The sequence below is a fragment of the Myotis myotis genome, unplaced genomic scaffold (genome assembly GCF_014108235.1).
Source record: "Myotis myotis isolate mMyoMyo1 unplaced genomic scaffold, mMyoMyo1.p scaffold_m19_p_3, whole genome shotgun sequence".
Classification (NCBI taxonomy): domain Eukaryota; kingdom Metazoa; phylum Chordata; class Mammalia; order Chiroptera; family Vespertilionidae; genus Myotis; species Myotis myotis.
In genome coordinates this window covers 20835833-20845220 of record NW_023416335.1, presented here as the reverse complement: position 1 = coordinate 20845220, position 9388 = coordinate 20835833, and positions in this window count along the sequence as shown.

The window sequence follows — 9388 nt, the reverse complement described above, 5'->3', positions numbered from 1 at the left end:
TCACAGGTATTCCAGAAGTGGATGCTCACCCTCCAGTGCTGTGGTTGGAAAGACTCTCTTACTGGGAGAGAGGAGTCTTCTAACCTGCAGATTCCCAAGCCTTGGCTGGACTCCTAGTGTGTGATTTTAAAACTACAGGGTCTAGGCATGTACTTTTCTTGTTTTCTTAATCCTCACCCAAGGATATTTTTTTCCATTGATTTTTAGAGAGAGTGGAAGGAGGGGGAAAGGGGGAGAGAGAGAGAGAGAGAGAGAGAGAGAGAGAGAGAGAGAGAGAGAGAGAGATAGATGAGAGAGACACATCCATTGGTTGCCTTCCACATGGTCCCGACAGGGGACGGAGATTGAACCTGCAACCCAGGTTCGTGCTCTTTACCTGGAACTGAACCTGGGACCCTTCAGTGCACAGGCCGATGCTCTAACTGCTGAGCCATGCCAGCAGGGCTAGGAATATACTTTTGTTTAGTAACATGGATGCTGCCCTAACCATGTACCAGGCTCTGTTCTAATTGCTTACACGTATTAACTCACTTAATTCTCATATTAACCCTATGAGGCAGGTTCTCTTATTTCCATTTTATAGATGGGAAACCTGAGGCACAGACAGGGGACTTGCCCAGGGGCTCCCAGCTAGTCAGCCTGACTCCCGTCTGTTCTCTTAACTGCTTGCTGCTGAGGTCCTATCAGGGGTGTTTCCAGGGTGGTTGCAGCATCTTGGTCTGGGCATGGCTGGGTGGGGGTGGGGATCTGGCCAAGTCCAACAGCAGGCAAGCAAAGTTCCCTGGATGGGCGGGCCTTTTGAGGAGATCCTTTCTGCAGGCCTATCAGATAACCCAAGGATGTGGTGACAGACAGGGGAACGCCCAGGTGCCAGAGTGAGGGGCTGGACCCTCCTGAAAAGCAGGAGGGTCACAGTGACACAGAATCTGGAAGCTTGAAAATCCAGGTAGGCAAGTGACCGTAGGGATGTCTGTCATTCATCTGGAACTCCAGGACCTAGGGGATAGGGAGGGGATTCTATCAGTCCCAGGGGATGTGGAATTGCCCTGAGAAGTGGACTCAGACCTCACACAAGGCGAAGACAGTGGCATCAGCAGTGGCAAGCGATGTCAGAGCATTCAGGAAGAAGGACTAGGTGTGGAGCCCCAGGGCTGGGGTCAGCTGCCCCAGGAAAGGAGGACCGGCTTCAGAACTCAGAGACCGGGGTTTAATCCCAGATCTGCCACTCTTGCTTCTCGTGTGACCAGCACAGCTTGGTTAACCTCTCTGACCCTGGTTTCCTTCTCTTGCATGATGATGGGGGGCAGATCAAATCAAATAATATTTGCTTCCACCCAGCCTTGCAAATAGGAGGTGCTAACAAATGTCCCTGTGTGTCTTTCAATGGCTCTTGTCTTGGATGGAAATTGATTTTAGAGATTGAGAGTGGGCTGAGCCAGAAGGTGAGTGTGTGGGGTCAGGGCTGGAGAAGGTAAGAGGCAGGAGGGCATTGGAGGGAAGGACTAGGAAGGCCAAGCCAGTGAACAAACTGCCTGTCTTCTCTGGTGTCAGCAAACTCCCACCCTGGGGTCATCAAGTTGGTCAGTGTCTTTGCACGACCCTCTGGGTGCTAACCCCAAGATCAGGTGACTGGGGGCTATGGAAGGGGAGGCCACTGAGGAACTACTTGGGATTTCAAGTTAATATATTGAAATCATACCCAGGGCCAGGGAGCAGCAGGCTGGCTCTGGTCAACAAAGCTTGCCCTTGGCATTCCCTCCCCAACCCCGACCCCTTCTAGCATGTTCTCTCCTGCCTTTCTCTCTGAGTGCCTGCGGGCACCCTCCATCTCCTCATCTGCAAAGTGAGCGGATTTGGGTAGGAGGATGACTAAGATTAATTATATACCTCCCGGCCTTAAAGATCAAACATTTTCTTTTCCTCTTAATGTGAAAATTCAAAAGAATTGCTTCCACGTTAGAGGCCTATGCTTAAGGCAGCTGGACTCGGATCATGAATGGAGGATGATGATAGTAAGAGCAGGTAGGTGAGACTCAGAGTGCTCCAGAATTGATGGCGGTGCCCCGTGGTTTAGGTTTAATATTTATAATAGTCCCATTTTGTAGGTGAGGCTTCTGAGGGCCAGAGATGCAGAATGACTTGCTGGAGGGCCACATAGCTGGTTAGTGGTCAAGTCAGGCTCTTACTCAGGGGTTTCCAGGCCCAGCTCTCGTACAAAGTAACTGTGTGAAGGCACTGGCCATCTCTAGGCCTCAGTCTCCTCATCCTGAAATGAGAGTATTGTCCTCCTGGCCATAAAATATTACAGTCTTATGATTTCTCAGTCCCTTGGAGTGTGGGGTTTTCTCTTGGTGTGGGCGCTAAATACCCTTGGTCTCCAGAGGGCTTTAGTCACCTATTTCCTCCTCTCATTGTTAACGTTGACCACCGCTAGCAAAGCCTTGGAAGCAGGTCCCCAAGGGTGGTCTCATGTATGGCTCTGGATTCTCTTTTCACTGTGCAGCGTGTGGGTTGAGCTTTTTCAGAATCACAGCATTTGGATTGTAAGGCACCGTAGAGGTCATCCTGTATCCGGAAAGGCCTTGCTAGGTGGCTCTTTAGTCCAAGCCCTGGCCTTCAGGAGGATGGACCAGGTGACCTAATAAAGTTCCTAATAAAACTGCCTGGGCAGATCACCAACCTCCTTCTTCTTTAAAGTCTCATTGAAAAAGGAATGTCTACAGCAGTCCCCGGGTAACACATTACAGTGTTTCACAACCCTCCTAGCCAGGAAGCTGTTCCTAATGTTTAACCTTAATCCCTCCCGCTGTAATTTAAGGCCCTTTCCTCTTGTTGAGTGCAAATGGAGAACAGCTGCTCACGCTCATCGTCTGACATCAGCTATTTCTCAAGATGACCCTGTGAGACAGGCCAGGGTCATTAGACCCAATTTGGTGCTCAGCAAATATGTATTTATTTCTGCATGCACGGGCCGCAGCTGGTTTGTGGGGCACGATGAAGACCTGCAAGTTTCTCAGGGTGTCTTTTGGGCGGTTTGTCTCCTGATGTCTGTATTACCCCGCCTTTCGGCTGCTCTGTGAAGGCCCTAGACCAGCCCTCCATGACAGAGGCCGCTCTCCAGGCAGACGGATGGACAGGAACAGTTTTACGGAGGTGACTGAGACTTTAAACTTGAGGCAACCAATCTGAAGAAGTGTCCAGATGAAACCACCTGGCTCCCCCTTTGCTGTGGTTACAGCTGTGTTTTGGGGCTACCTTCTCCATTGGCAGAGCTGGGGAGGTTCCCCAGGCCACATGGCTTTCCTGCCGGCCTGGGGGGCCAACTGAGGGCAAAGGGCATGGCCACCAGGCTCTGGGACCATAGGGAGGTTGTCCTGCCTTATGCCCTTTCTGAGAGGAGGCAGGGATGAAATACAAGCCAGCCATTTACCACCCCCACCATTGCTAAGAACAACAGTATCGACAACAAGAAGGGGGACAACAAAACCCGAGAGCCTGCAGAGTGAAACATGCCCTTCTCGGCTCAAATCTTATCTGCTGCTTTCTCTCTGGTCTCTCTATGTTTACAGAAACACAGCAACGTATTGGGGAGAACAGGTGAGCAAGTGTGAGGGAATTTCAGAGGCCCGGGCCAGTGCCTCCACCCCTTCCCGGTTTAACTTTTGACGGAATCGTCGCCTCTGCCTAAGCTGTGTTGCTTGTGGTTTCAGGAGCCCCGTTCCTGAACCCATTACATCCCTGCCCCCTAAGATGTAGGAGGAGAGGACGTTAGGCCTCCTCTTCCCTTCCCCTCTTGGCTTAGAGTGAACTGTTCCTGATGTTTATCAGAGGCCTGGATCAAAGCTGTCCAGGTTGTAAATCTCTCTCTGTGGCTGTCAGGCCCCAGGGCAGCTGAAGACGGTTGACAGCCCTTTGGGCCTCAAAGGAAAAAATTTCCTCTGCTCCACCCACTCCCATGTCTGCCAAGAAGCTGTCCTCTCAGGAGCCACAGCCATCCTGTTCCTGCGAGCTGCTCCTGGAGGCTGAGGTGTGCTTGCTGCGGTGGGAGAGGAAGAAGAGCCTGTGCAAGGGGAGGCGAGAGCAAGAGCGAGGGGCACAGCAGTGGCCCCCGTGTGTGTGCTTGTGGTGTGTGTGTGTGTGTGTGTGTGTGTGTGTGTGTGTGTGTGTGTGTAATGCTACGATGCCTTCGGAGCCACAAGTGCCCCCAAGGACCCTTGAACCCAGCCCCACAGAGGGATGAAGAACTTGCTCACATCCCACACCTCGGGCTCCTTAGGGAGGCCAGACCATGGAACCATTCTCCCAACTTCCAAACAAGAGCCAAGTACCAGGCCTCGGGAACCATCCATCAGGCTTCAAAACACTGAGAAAGGGCCCCTGCCCTTTAGGAAATCCCTCTGCACCAGTCTCTAGTGTCCATGGAGCCAGCGTCTGTGGGTTTTTGCAGACACCTCAGGGACTGACACCCATTGGAAATTCAAGGCCTGTGGAGAAAATGAGATGGAGCTGGAGGATCCCAGACACAGGGGGTGGTGAGATTATGTGCGGAGAGGGCGCCCTTCCCTGGACAGACCTGCCCACCCTGTGATGGTGGCTGCAGGGATTTCTCTGTGGGTACAGAGGAGGCCTTGGGCCTCCCTGTTCGCTTCAGGGCAGGTGGAAAGTATGGGGCTGAGTTGTTAGCCCTCCAGAAAGGGGTAGAAGGACAGTTTATTTATTTATTTTTTTAAAAATATATTTTATTGATTTTTTACAGAGAGGAAGGGGGAGGGAGAGAGAGTTAGAAATATCGATGAGAGAGAAACATCGATCAGCTACCTCCTGCACACCTCCTACTGGGGATGTGCTCACAACCAAGGTACATGCCCTTGACCAGAATTGAACCTGGGACCTTTCAGTCCACAGGCCTACGCTCTATCCACTGAGCCAAACTGGTTAGGGCTAGAAGGACAGTTTAGGCAAACTCGCACCATTCTCTTTCCTGAAGAATCAGAAGTGCTCATGAAGGGAGGGGGCTGCAGGAATAATTTGGCTTAACCCTTTCATTTACTCAGGAGGAAAAGGGAGGCCCAGAGAAGAAAAGGGAATCACAGCAGAAGGGAGAACCATGGGCAGAGAGGGATCCTGGCCCCAGGGTGGGGATCCTAGGAACTCAAGCCTGAGCTGAATCATAAAACAAATTGCTGTCAATAAACTGCATATGTGCTTCTATAAAACACATAAACGCATATGGCCACGATTTCAGAAAAATGCCTCACAGATAAAAGTAGCTTTAAATCCTCTATAAAATGTTAAAAGTCTCATCCTTAACTCCCAGCAGCTCAAACGTTGACAGCTCAGCAGCTACATGAGAAAGGAGGAGACAGAGAAGAAAGGGGATGAAGACGTGAGCGCTGGAGTGACAGAGGCCTGGGTTCCAGGCCGGGTGGGCCTTGGACCTTGGCAAACTGCCTCACAGTTTCCTCATTTGTACTTAACCTTCACAGGTAGTTGTACCAAGGAAATGACATCTGTTCTGGGGGCAGTGCTGGGGACACGGTAGGAGCTCAATAAATGGCCAATTTTAGAGACAACTTGGGATCTTGGTCTAAGTCACATGGAAAAGGACTTCACTCCGGGAGAAACGAGGAGGACCCTTCCCTCTTGGATAAGATGTGGGAGTGCTGGCTCTGCTGACATCTAGCGATGGATCACCCAGGAGGGGAAGCGCTGGAGACAACTGGGTTTCATTAATTCAGAAGAAGATTTATCCCAATTTCAGAGGTTGCCCTGGGATTGGGTGGCTTTAGAGCCTTGGTTTCATCTGTGGGGGATTCAACCCTGTTCTGAGCTGTAGGGTTCTGTTATGGTCTGAATTGTGTTTCCCACAAAGTTGTGGGTTGAAGTCCAACCCCCAGCACCCCAGAATGTGACTCTATTTGGACGTAGGGTCTTTATTTTATTTAATTTTTTTTAAAAAATATATTTTATTGATTTTTAGAAAGGAAGGGGGAGGGGAGAGAGAGAGAGAAATATCAATGATGAGAGAGAATCATTGATTGGTTGCCTCCTGCACTCCCCCTACTGGGGATTGAGCCTGTAACCCAGGCATGTGCCCTTGGCATGAATCGAACCTGGGACCCTTCTTGGGACCCTTCAGTCCGCAGGCTGAAGCTCTATCCATTGAGTCAAACCAGCTAGGGCGGATGTAGGGCCTTTAAAGAGGTAATTAAGTTAAAACGAGATAATTAGGGTGCGCTCCAATCTGATATGACTGCTGTCCTTCTAAGAAGAGGGAATCTGGACACAGACACACAGGGAAGACCTGGTGAAGACGCAGGGAGGAGACGGCCATCTGCAGCCAAGGAGAGAGGCCTCAGAGGAAACACTCTGCCAACCCCTCAGTCCTAGGCTTCTGCACCCAGAACTGTGAGAAGATTCACTTCGGTTTTCCAGCCTCCCTGTCTGGTCACGGCAGCCAGAACTAGCTTTAACCAGGTTCTGCTCTGTCTTCCTCCTGAGACCTGGACATGCAGCAATGGCTGCCCTCCCACGGCTTCCAGGTTCCTGGTTGGCCAGAGGTGAAGGGACCACTGACCAGGACTCTCAGACTTTTGTGTGTTTGAAACTCTCTCCTAAGAGAGCCTGTTAAGGATGTAGACTCCATGACCACACCTCCCATAGAGAGTCTTACCTAGTAATGTTTGGGGAGGTGTCTGGGGTGACTTGGATGGCAGGGTCCATCCCTTGAGGGGCACTGCCTTAGCCCTCAGGCCCACCCAGGCCTTCCTTTTGGGGGTTAGGGTTGAGGAGAGGCTAGCAGGTGTCACTCAGTCACCAAGGAGGCTTGTAGGAGGGCTGGAAGCTCCCAGATCTACCTGGACTCACGCCCCCTCCCTGCACACCCCCACCTATGCTGGCTGCTGGAAGCCCGCAGCCCCGCCTGCCTCTCAGACCTGGGGCCAAGTGGAGACAGTCTGGCCCCCAAGCCCCGCCGGCTGCGGCTGCGGGAGAGAGTGGGAGCTTCATGGGCTTGCTGTCGGGATGGGCGGGATGGGCGTGGAGAAGTTATGAACTCCTGGGCGTCTTGCTCCTGTCAGCTTCCAGCATGACATATGCACAAAGGTACCTTTTATAGGTGGGAAATTATAGGTGCTGCCACTTCAAAGGCCTTGGCAACCAGAGCTCCTCTTTGATAGATGACAGTATTATTAATGGTGATTTATTGCTGGGGCCATTTTGACAACAGAAATAACCAGTTTCTCCACCTTCCTGGCCCCTTCCCCCCACACCTTGCTGGTTTTTTGTTTTTGTTTTTTTTTGGCTTGGGGGTTACTTCCCTGCAAGGAGGCTGGGGCATCTGTTTAAGGCACATAGTGAGGTATCTGGCTTATTAACTTGTCATCGTGTGTCATAAAGTTTAGTGAAATGCTGGCAGATTGTAATCCTAAACAGGGCAATTACCCTATTATTAAAGCGGCTTTCTTTCTTTCTCTCTCTTTGTTTTTCTTTCTCTCTCTCTGCCCCCACCTCCTTCCCTGGTTGGGTTTGTTCTTACCTCTGTCCTACCTGCTTGATTAGTCACAAGCAGGAGGCTCCTGCTTTGCAATTATCCCGGAGTCAACCTGGCCCTGGCTGGGCAGAGATCACGGGGAAGCAACTAACTAACCCAACTAACCAGGTCATGGAGACCAGGGCTGTCCCGCCAAGGCCACTGCAGGGAGGCAGCAGCGACAAGCAGGGGGTGATGGGGCGGGTTCTGCTCCCAGGCCCTGGTGGCAGTGAGGTTGGAAAGAGGAGATAGAGCTAAGGGCGGTCCTTTAGCTTCCATTGTCTTTGCTTCGGACTTGAGTTTATTTCCAGAGTTGATCTCCCTCTGCCTTTCACCAGCTTGCTTTTGGATCTGGGAGCAGGGCTAGAAAATAGAAAAGAGAGGCAGTGGTGGGGTGGGGGTGGGGAGAGGAATCACTTGATCTGGGTTTGAATCCTGTCTGCCACTTACTTGCTGCCAGGAGACTCAGTTTCTCAGTCTATAAAATGGGGTGATAATTCTTGCCTTGTCTCTTTCACACAGTTCTAGAGATGAGATGATCAAATTATATACTGGGTATTGAAGAGGATGGCTAAGGGTAAATCGCTCTACAAATCTAAGGGATTATTGTAATTTCATATGTGCCATTGCAGAGTCTGGCTTCATGTCTAATTGAACCTCAACTCCTGTTCTTCACAGTATGTTGAGAGTCAGTCTTCTGTTTCTCTGTACTCCTCAAGGTTGTGATGACCTTGGTTTCTAAATGCATGTGGGACGCATTATTTGACTTGTGGTCTGAACAATGGGAATTTTTAGGCACATTCATGACAAATAGTTGTTATATGTACAGAGCTAGGTTAAGAATACACACCTGAGCCCTAGCTGCTTTGGCTCAGTGGATAGAGCGTCAGCCTGCGGACTGAAGGGTCCCAGGTTCGATTCCAGTCAAGGACACATGCCTGGGTTGCAGGCTTGATTTCCAGTAGGGGATGTGCAGGGGCAGCCAATCAATGATTCTCTCTCATCATTGATGTTTCTATCTCTCTTTCCCTCTCCCTTCCTCTCTGAAATCAATAAAAATATATTAAAAAAGAAAAAAGAATACATACCTGAAAGGCTGGAGGCACAACTGAAATAACTGTATCTCAGTTTGCCAGATCTTGAAAGGACCTTAGAGATCATCTAGTTTAATTATCCCATTTTATAGATTTGGAAATTGAGGCTCAAGGAGGTAGAACAACATTCCTAGGATGAGATATAGGCAAAGTTGGGACTAGCATTCTTGTTTCTGCTCCTAGACCAGTGCTTTCTCCACTGGGAGAAGCAATTTAATAGCCTGGACTTTGATTCCTCCTCCTCTTCTGCTATAAGGAGAGACTTCACTGCCCTTTCAGGTATCCTCATCAATTAGCTTCCAGGAAAGGAGGGGCAGTTACTTACACCCTAGGGTGAATTTAAGTCAATATTTAGTTCATTCAGACTTATGTGCTTGTGTAGCCTCATCCTTGGTTATATAGAGCTGGTCTTTATTCCCTGCCAATAGTCTCTAACACTGAGAAGAGAAACAGTCATTTTTGAGGCAGAGACCCATGATCCTCATGCCCTGAAATCCTGCCAGTTGCCTACTCCATAGGAAAGCAAGGGCTAGGCACTGCTTCTAGAATTACACGGCTCTGGACCAAGATCTATGTGTTCACACTGTAGAGTGTGTTTGTCAGGACCTGTCAGGGAATAAGGTTGGGTAGATGAATGGAGTCAGGTAGGTTTAAAATGGAACCAGCAGACAGATTTAGAAATGGAAGGTAGCCAGACAGAGTGAAGGTGGTCCCTAAACACCCCGCCCTTCTGTCTGTTTTCTGCTTTCATTTGAAAAGTTGG